Below are 9,418 nucleotides of genomic sequence, written 5' to 3'. Positions count from 1 at the left end.
CACGAGGGCGGGCCCGGGCCTGAGAGAGGGCGGGGTCCCAATGTTTGCTTCACATCTCCGCCCACCGGAGACACTTCTGGTGTGTTTGCTGCGCAAGGAGCAGTCCTCATCCATCCATCCATCTAGTCACCCACCCATCCATCTACCCACCCATCCGCCGAATGGATATTGATTGGGTGCTGACTGTGCCAGCGAAAACACAAAAAGGTGTCTTGTTCATTCATCAAATTGGCAAGAATTTTAGTTTGGTAACATCAAATGAGGTGAGCAGATGCTGTGGGTCAGAATGTTTTCGGGCAGAAAAATGAAATCTAAACCATGTGTGTCGTCGCCCCCACCCGTGGGATTCATCTCTGCCACTGACCCTGGAGATGCCATTGCAGGTGTGTGGGTGCACGGGGAGTGTATGACAAAGGGTGCTACCGGCAGCTTTGAGAGTTACTGTAAAAGTTACTGGGGGTGTAGTTCAACTATTGTGGAAAGCAATATGGAGGTTCCTCAAAAAACTAAAAATAGAAATACCAGTTGACCGAGGAATTCCACTCCTAGGAATTTACCCCAAAAATAAAATGTCTCAGATTCAAAAACACATATGCACCCCTATGTTTATTGCAGCACTATTTACAATAGTCAAGAAATGGAAGCAACCTAAGTGTCCATCAGTAGATGAATGGATAAAGAAGAGGTGGTACATACACAATGGAGTACTATTCAGTCACGAGGAGAAAACAAATCCTACCATTTGCAACCACATGGATGGAGCTAGAGGGTATTATGCTCAGTGAAATAAGCCAGGCAGGTGGAGAAAGACAAGTGCCAAATGATTTCCCTCATTTGTGGAGCATAACAATGAAGCAAAACTGAAGGAACAAAACAGCAGCAGACTCACAGACTCCAAGAAGGGACTAGCAGTTACCAAAGGGGAGGGGTGGCAGGGGGAGGGGTGGCGGAGGGAGGGTGGGGAGGGAGGGAAAAGGGGATGGAGGGGTATTATGATAGGTGCACATGGTGTGGGTGGGGGTCACAGGGAGGACAGTGTGGCGTAGAGGGGACAGGTGGTGACTCTGTGGCGTCTTACTATGCTGATGGACGGTGACTTCGGTGGGGTGAGTGGGGGCTTGATGGTATGGGTAAATATACTGGCCGCAGTGTTTTGCATGTGAGGCCTTCATAAGAGTGTATATCAATGATACCTTAATAAAAAAATAAAAGTTACTGGGGGTGATGTACCTGTCCACCAACAGAGATGTGCATACAGCACAAATACGGTCATCGGAATAAAGCCTTAGGGAAATGCAGATTGAAACTCAATTATATGCCATTAAGTACCCACCAGAATAGATAAAAGGAAAAAAATGAATGGTACCTACCAAGTGTTGCTGAAGATTGGAAGCAAATGGGAGTCCTCTATTCTGCTGGTGGGAATGTAAAATGACACAAGCACTTGGCAAAAGGTCTGGTAGTTTCTTAAAAAGTTCAACAGGGACTTAGCATTTGACCCAGTCATTCTACTCCCAAGTATGTACCCAGGAAAAATAAAGCTATAAAACTACTAAAAAGAAAAAAAGGAAAGAAAAAAAAGAACACACAAAGTCTTGTGTACAAATGTTCATAGCGATTTATAATGGCCCAAAACTGGAAGCAAACCAAATGCCCATCAGAATGGTTCTACACACTGTGATCTACCCATACCATAGGACATTCCTCAGCAATGAAAAGGAGTGAGCTATGGGTAAGTGCAATGGCATGGGTAAATCTCAAAAAAAAAACCCAGTATGCTGAGTGAAAATGGCCAGTTGCTTTAATTTGAGGAGCCAGGACAGGCATAGCTAATCAGCCTATGGAAACAATATGGATGGGTGGTCACCTTTGTGGGTGGTAGTGACTGGCAGGGCTGTAAGGGCAGCTTCCGGGGCATGGGGGTAGGAACTGGAAACGGGACTGTGGTTACACAGGTGGGTTCAGTTTGCAGCAATTACTTGATTTCTGCCCTTTCGAAATATGTGTTACATTTTACAAATGGAAAAAATTTCTAAGTTTAAGAAAGGAGGTTGCCCTGTAGGCTGTAACAAGAGTGAATGTTTATAAGTAGCTGAGTCAGTATCAGGCGAGGTTATATTAAATCTTTATACCATTTTCCAGTTGGGGAAAGTGACACAGAAAGGTTAGGCCATTTATTAAGTGCTTTGTATTAAATCTTTGCAACCACCTACCAGTTGAGGGAAGTGACACAGAGAGGCTAAGTAATTGACTCACAGGCACAGTAAGAGTGGGGGTGTACAGGAGATTTGACCCCATGCAGCCTGACTTCACACATGGTCCTCAGCCCTGGTAAGTAACCCAGCCAGGCTTCCAGGTCCTACTGGTGAATAAATGTAACAAATTGTATTTAGTTGCTTGGCCATAGATGGTATGGGAAAAGGGAGAGAGAGACAACATCACACAGACACACACACAATAACACACAGACACACACAGACACACTGCCCTGTACCTTACCAGAGAAAGATCTAAAGAGGCCCATAGTTGTCAGAAGAACAGGAAGGGCGAGCAGGGACAAAAACATTCTCTGATCTATAATGTTCTCTCTCTCTTTAAGGGGAGAAAGTTTTCATGTGTTTCTGGGGTAACTAAAACTCTATTTCAAAACATAGATTTAAACAAGCCAGTCCAATACTGTATGATTCTGCCTATTGGGTGGGGTTCCCAGAGCACCCAGGTTCATAGAGAAGGGAAGTGGCTGGTGGGCGCTGGGGGCTGGGGGTGGAGCTGCGGAGTTAGTGTTTAATGCGGACTGAGTGTCAGTGTCAGAATATGTAGAGTTCTGGTGGTGGATGGAGGGGCTGGGTGCACAAAACCGTGAATGTGCTTAATGCCGCTGGACTGTGGGCCTAAAATGGATAAAATGGTAAGTTTTATCCATTTTATGTATTTATGTACATATCTATGTAACATATGTAGCAAATGTTACATATTTTACACGATAAAAGTGGTTTTTCTCTAAAAGAGATTAAAAAAAAATATGGTTCAACACAGCTGTGACAGGGGAACGTGGGACGTGGAGGAAAGCCCCGAGGAGGGTGAGAGGTCGGAAGGTCTTCCCGAAGGGGAGTCCTGAGGTCTGAATGAGGTACAGAAAGCAAAGGGGGAGGTGGTGTGCACTGAGCCGTCAGGTGCCAGGGGAAAGAGAGAAAGAGAAAGAGGGGAACTGAAATTCAGGAAGTCAGTGTCTCTGGGCCGGCGGTTCATGGGAGAGGTCAGCAGGGCAGGGCAGCTGGAGGGCAATGCAGAGCCATGGAGGATATGAGAAGGAGGGACGGCCATAGCAGCTGTGAGCTTCAGAGGAGAGACTCAAGGGGCTGCCCAGAGGCAAGGTCCAGGAGGGGAGTCCGGGGTTGGCTGTAACATCTAGGAGGAACTGGGGCACGGCCACAGTCCCTGGGGACCTGGGGACAGGGGAGGTTGCAGCTGGGGTGGAGTGGCTGGGCACACAGAGCTGCTCTGTTCTCTGACCCCAGTGAAGCTTTTGGGCTCATGCATTTTTCAGCCAAACAAGCCTTGAGTTTCAGATTCCAGGGTGCTGGGCCCAGGCCTTTGAGTTCTACTTACTGTCTGAAAACATTTCAAGGCCTCAGGAGAAGGGTCCTTGAGAAGTTCAAGATGCCTGGGCTGGGCAAGGGCCTGGCAGTGCCCCAAATGCCCCAGGGTCCCCTTGAGCAGGGGGCTGGCAGGAGTGAGGACTCCTCTCCTTTGCACAGAGGCAGCATCAAACTCTAGGTTGCAGGGCTTGAATTCCAGCTCTGCCTCTGCTGGCCAGGTGACTTTGTACAGGTCCAGTACTCTCCGAGCCTCGGTTTTCCCCTCTGTCAAATGGAGGTAATTCCCTAACTCCAAGTGTGGTTTTAAGGACGATTCCCGCATGGGAGACGGAGAGAGCTGCACCCGGGTATATCAAGCACCATATATGAGTGTGGTATATTGTTAGTAATAGTAACATCAATATCCAGCAATGTCTCAGAGCCATTGGGAATGGGCTGGGAACTCCGCTTTCAAACGTCAGGACTTGAGGAGCAAATTCTGGCTCAACTGCTTCCCTGCTGTGTGTCCTTAGGCAAATGGCTCCCCCTCTCTGTGCCTCTGCATCTCCCAATATAAGAATACAGGGGTTCCCCCCAGGCCACAGATGATCAGGAAAACCGTACCTGGGAAAAGTGGAGTCAAACAACAAAAAATAATGAACTTGAAACGAACAAACAAAAAGACAAGAAGAGGTGTTGGAACACAATATGAGTAACTACTCAATGAATAGCCACTGCTCTCGTGGTTATCACGTCGTCGTCGCCGTCCCGTAGATGCCCAACCCACCCCAGGGCCTGATAAAGGTCTGGGGCTGGGATTCTGGAAGGAAGGATTAGGCCAGGAAGAGTTGAATGTCTCCCCCTAGAGGCTCAGCCGGACCCTTCCTCCCTCTGTTGAGCAGAATCAGTCCAGCCTGCCTGAGACTGAATTTCTCTGTCTTTCCCCACCTGCCCCAAATTTCCCTGGTGCTCAGATCACAGTCAGGAGGTGCAGCCTAGGATTTGCAAGCATTGGTGTGCAGGGAGCACAGACATTGTGCCAGGGATCAGTTATGCCCAGGAACCCAGTGAGTGCCCCCCAAGGAGATGGCACCAAAGCTGTTACACCCATTTAACAGAAGGGAAGACTGAGGCACAAGAGGTGTAATCACTAGCCTAATGTCTCCCGGCCAATTGCGGAGTCAGGATTCAAAGCCACCAACTGTGTTCTTACCTGCCACGTAGTAAATAATAATAATAATAATAGCAAATAATAATGACATTGAGTATTGGCTACATCCCAGGCACTGTTCCAAGTCACAGCAGGTGTGACAGATAATTCATGCATTTATATGATAACCTAGTGAAGAAAAGTGCAGTTATTAGCCTTATTTCACAGATGTGCAAACTGTCATACAGCAAGGTGGAGGCCTCCCAGCGGGTTGGTGGCAGAGTCAGGACCTGAGCCCAAATAGCTGGTTCCAGAGCTCATGTGCTCAGCACACATATAAACAAGACTGGTACCAGCTTTGTGCCAGGCTCTGCCCCCAGGACTCTCTCGGATTGTCCCTGCTCATAAGGTCGTGGTGAAAATTTTTCAAATGTCAGTCCCTTCTCTGAATCTGCCTCCCAGACCCCTATTCATTCTACAACAACTCCCACCCCTGCCCAGCCCAAACCGTGCCGCCGGCTCTGCTGCCTTCAGAACTCCTACCCTCACAGCGATCATCTTGTTTTTAGGTTTCTGTATTGTGTGTCTCTTGCCCTCCCTGGAAGAGATCAGCAGAGTGGCACTGTCTCCTTTGCCATCCGGAGTGCTCAGAGGGCACTCAGTGAGTATCCCCTCACTGAGCAAATCATCATGAACAGCATCATTTCACCGTTCCCATAATGAACGCAGCTTCTATCTGTATGGTTCAGCACACGGTACGTGCTCAGTAAATGTTTGTTGAGTGAATATTACAATAATTATAGTGATAATAATAATGACCATGTATTAATCTTTTCGATGTCTCAACATCTTTGTGTCACACAGTAGGAGCTTGTACATATTTTTGGAGTGAATAAAAGTGACACTAATAATAATAATAAACCAGTATAACATTGTATATCAACTGTACTTCAATTAAAAAAATAAAAAATAGAAGAGGAGCTAGCTTTCCTGTTTTCACATTATGCTGCAAAGCTATAGGAATCAGAACTGGCACGAGAAGAGACACATAGATCGATGGAACAGATAAGGCACCTAGAAATGAACCCACGCTTAAACAGTCCCTTAAGGGGGAGAAGACAGTGTCCTCAATAAATGGTGTTGGGGAAAACTGGACACCTACACGTGAAAGAATGAAACTGGATCACTGTCTTACCACATTCACAAAACTAATCTCAAAATGGATTCAAGACCTAAATGTAAGACCCGAAGCCATAAGACTCCTCCAAGAAAATATAGGCAGTAAATTCTTGGACATTGGCTTTAGTAATTTTTCCTGCATCTGTCTCCCCAGGAAAGGGAAACGAAAGCAAAAATGAACAGGTGGGACCACATCAAACCAAAAAGCTCCTGCACAGCAAAGGAAACTATCAACAAAATGAAAAGGCAACCTACTGAGTGGGAGAATATATTTGCAAAGGATCTATCTGATAAGTGGTTGATATCTAAAATGTATAAAGAACTCATATAAAAAAATAATAATCTGATATAAAAATGGGTAGAGGACCTGAATAGACAGTTTTCCTAAGACGACATGCAGACAGCCAACAGACACGTGAAAGGTGCTCACCATCACTAATCATCATGGAAACGCAAATCAAAACCAGTATGAAATATCACCTCACACTAGTCAGAATGGCCGGTATCGACACAACAAGAAATAACAAGTGTTGGTGAGGATGTGGGAGAAAGGCAACCACTGTGCACTGTTGATGGGAATGTAAATTGGTTGCAGCTACTGTGGAAAAAAAAAAAAAGAAAAATTAAACACAGAACTACAATGTGAGCAGCAATTCCACTTCTGGGTATTTACCTGAAGAAAACAAAAACATCAACTCAAAGAAAAATATATGTAACCCTTATGTTCACTGCAACATTATTTACAATAGCCAAGATATGGAAGCAACCCAAGTGTCCATTGATAGATGAACGGATAAAGATGTGGTCCATATACACAACGGAGTATCACTCAGCTATATAAAAGGATGGAATTTTGCCATTTCATGACAAATGTGTAGACCTAGAGGGTATTATGCTAAGTGAAATAAGTCAGATAAAGACAAATACCATATGATTTCACTTATATATGGAATCTAAAAAACAAAACAAATGAACAAGCAAACAAACAAATAGACTCATAAACACAGAAAACAAACTGGTGGTTGCCATTGGGGAGGGAGGAATGGGCAAAATAGATGGGAATAAAGAGGTACAAAATTCCAATTATAAAATAGTTACAGGGATAAAAAGCATGGGGAAACAGTCGGTAATATTGCAGTAACTTTGTATGATGACAAATGATAACTAACTTACCGTGGTGAGCATTTCCTAATGTATATAGTTACTGAATTGCTATGTTGTACACCTGAAAGTAATATAATATTGAATGTCAACTATACTTCAATAAAAGGAAAGCACTTGAAGAAAATAAAAATAAAAAGCACCTGCATTTGTCCTGCTCAGAGTGCTACATTCGGTTGCTGAGTCTAAGAATTGGCTAGTGTGTAAATATTTGAATGAAAGAATAAATTAATTAGCAAATATTTATTGTATGAATGAATGAGTGATTCGGACAAATAATGAGTACCCAGTGCTGGGCACAGGGATGCAGACATAAACAGGGCAGTCTTTGCAGTATTGGGGCTGATACGTGCGCGGGCGAAAGAAGACAAACAAGATGGATGGGTGGGTAGGTGGATGGGTGCATGGATGCGTGGGAGGGTTCGGGTATGGACGGGCGGGTGGATGGTCTGGGATCGACCCCATTATTAGCATTTTGGGGTGAAAAAGGACAGTGAGGCTGGGCAGCTGTCCCATCCGTAGCTCCGCCCCACCCACCTACTCGAGACGAAGGTACGGCTTCCGTCGCTCCAAGACCCCGCGGGGAGTCCTGCGCTTTCTCCAGGACACCGGCGCTGACGGGGCCATCCTCCCGCTCAGGCGCCAGCACCGAGCCGGCGCTCGCGGCCGCTGGGACAACCAGAACACGCCGGCTGCTCAGGCGCTCCGAGGCCCGGACACCCCGACGGGGACACTCGAAGCCGCCGCCGAGGGGGCGCGCCCGCGCCCGGGAGCGACGTCCGCCCCGCGCGAGCTCCGCCCCCGGAGGCGCCCGGCCGTCGGAGGAACACACTCCCTGGGCGCTGCGCTCTGTGGCTGACGGGCCGAGGCGCCCTTTCGTCGCCCTCTCTGTAGTCCCTGCGCTATGGAACTGCCCTCCTATGTTCCATAGCCATGTTGGGAAATGGTGGGAGTGTTGGCATGCCAAGGCAGCTGCGCTTGCTCTCCAGGCTCTCACGCTATGCTGAGCCTAATATCAATGACTAAAAAGTAAATGAATAGAAGTTCGTGATGTTTATCATCTCAAAGAAACAGTGCCTTCCTGGCAACGCATGTTTTTCTGATATTGACAGCTCACATACCACATCACTTCTATTCTTCTGAAAACTATGCTACATGATAACACCAAGATGTAAAGTGGGGTAGAAAATGTTATTGTATTTGGGCTATGTGTGCCCAGCTAAAAATCAAAGAATGTGTACTAACTGGCAGCCTCTGACATCGGAGGCTTTACTGGGAGGCAGTGTGAGTAGAGACAAAAATGGATTTTGAAGTCAAACGAACTGGAATTTGAGTACAAGTCTATCACTTAGCTTTGAGACCTTGGGGTAGGTGGCTTAATCTCTCTAAACATGAATTATATATATATGATCTAAAGAGGGGGAAATACCCAATAGTATCACTACAGTGCACATTCTCCATATTTTGGCTGCCTTCCCATTTTTGCAGGAAATAAGTATTGTGTGAGTCCTGTAAAGCTGTCATCACACTACACGACATATGGACAATTTTTTACTTATATCAAGTGCTTCAATTATGATTTCTTACTATGTTCTTTGAGATATTTTCCAAACAAAAATTAATCATTAAATTATATTATTGCTTCTATTCATAATCGTACACTAAACATAAAGTGTGTTTTAAAATAAAAAATTATGCATTTGTCTACACAGATAAAAACAGTATTTTTATTATATGCTCCAATTCAAGTTCCATTCTCTCTATCCCTCTACTCTGTACATCAATTTACAATTCAGAATTAGAGAACATGTGAATAAACTACCCAGCAGTCACAATCACGAGAGAAGGAACAGACACTTGAAGAAGATCCTCAAGAATGTTAGATAAAGAAATGATTAAATATAGAATATAAAATAAATATGCTTAAATTTTTTAAAATGAGAAAGTAACAAGTCATTCCCCCACAAAATGAAGCTGGCTGTATTTTTCAAAAGTAAAATGAAATACCAATAAATTTCAAAAAAGTCTTACTTAAAATTAAATAATCAGTTAATTAAACAAGACATTAGAAACAGCAAAATAGAAAAGTAGTGTCTTGTAAATCAATGAACTACACAGTGATGGAAAAGATGAAAGATAATTTTTTAAATAAGGGGAAAAATATAGGAGGTCCAGGATGAGTGAATAAAAATAATGGAAGAGAAGAAATACTCAGAAAATAATGGCTATAGAGTTTTCCAGAACTGAATTTTTACTTTCAAGAAACATTATGTAACTCAAGCAAGATAAATAAAACAAAATGAATGCCTAGAAATATGTCAGAAAAACTTCTGAATACCACTGACCTGGA

The sequence above is a fragment of the Manis javanica genome, chromosome 13 (assembly GCF_040802235.1).
Source record: "Manis javanica isolate MJ-LG chromosome 13, MJ_LKY, whole genome shotgun sequence".
Taxonomy (NCBI): domain Eukaryota; kingdom Metazoa; phylum Chordata; class Mammalia; order Pholidota; family Manidae; genus Manis; species Manis javanica.
The sequence above is the reverse complement of the archived record's forward strand: the minus strand, read 5'-3'. Positions refer to the sequence as shown.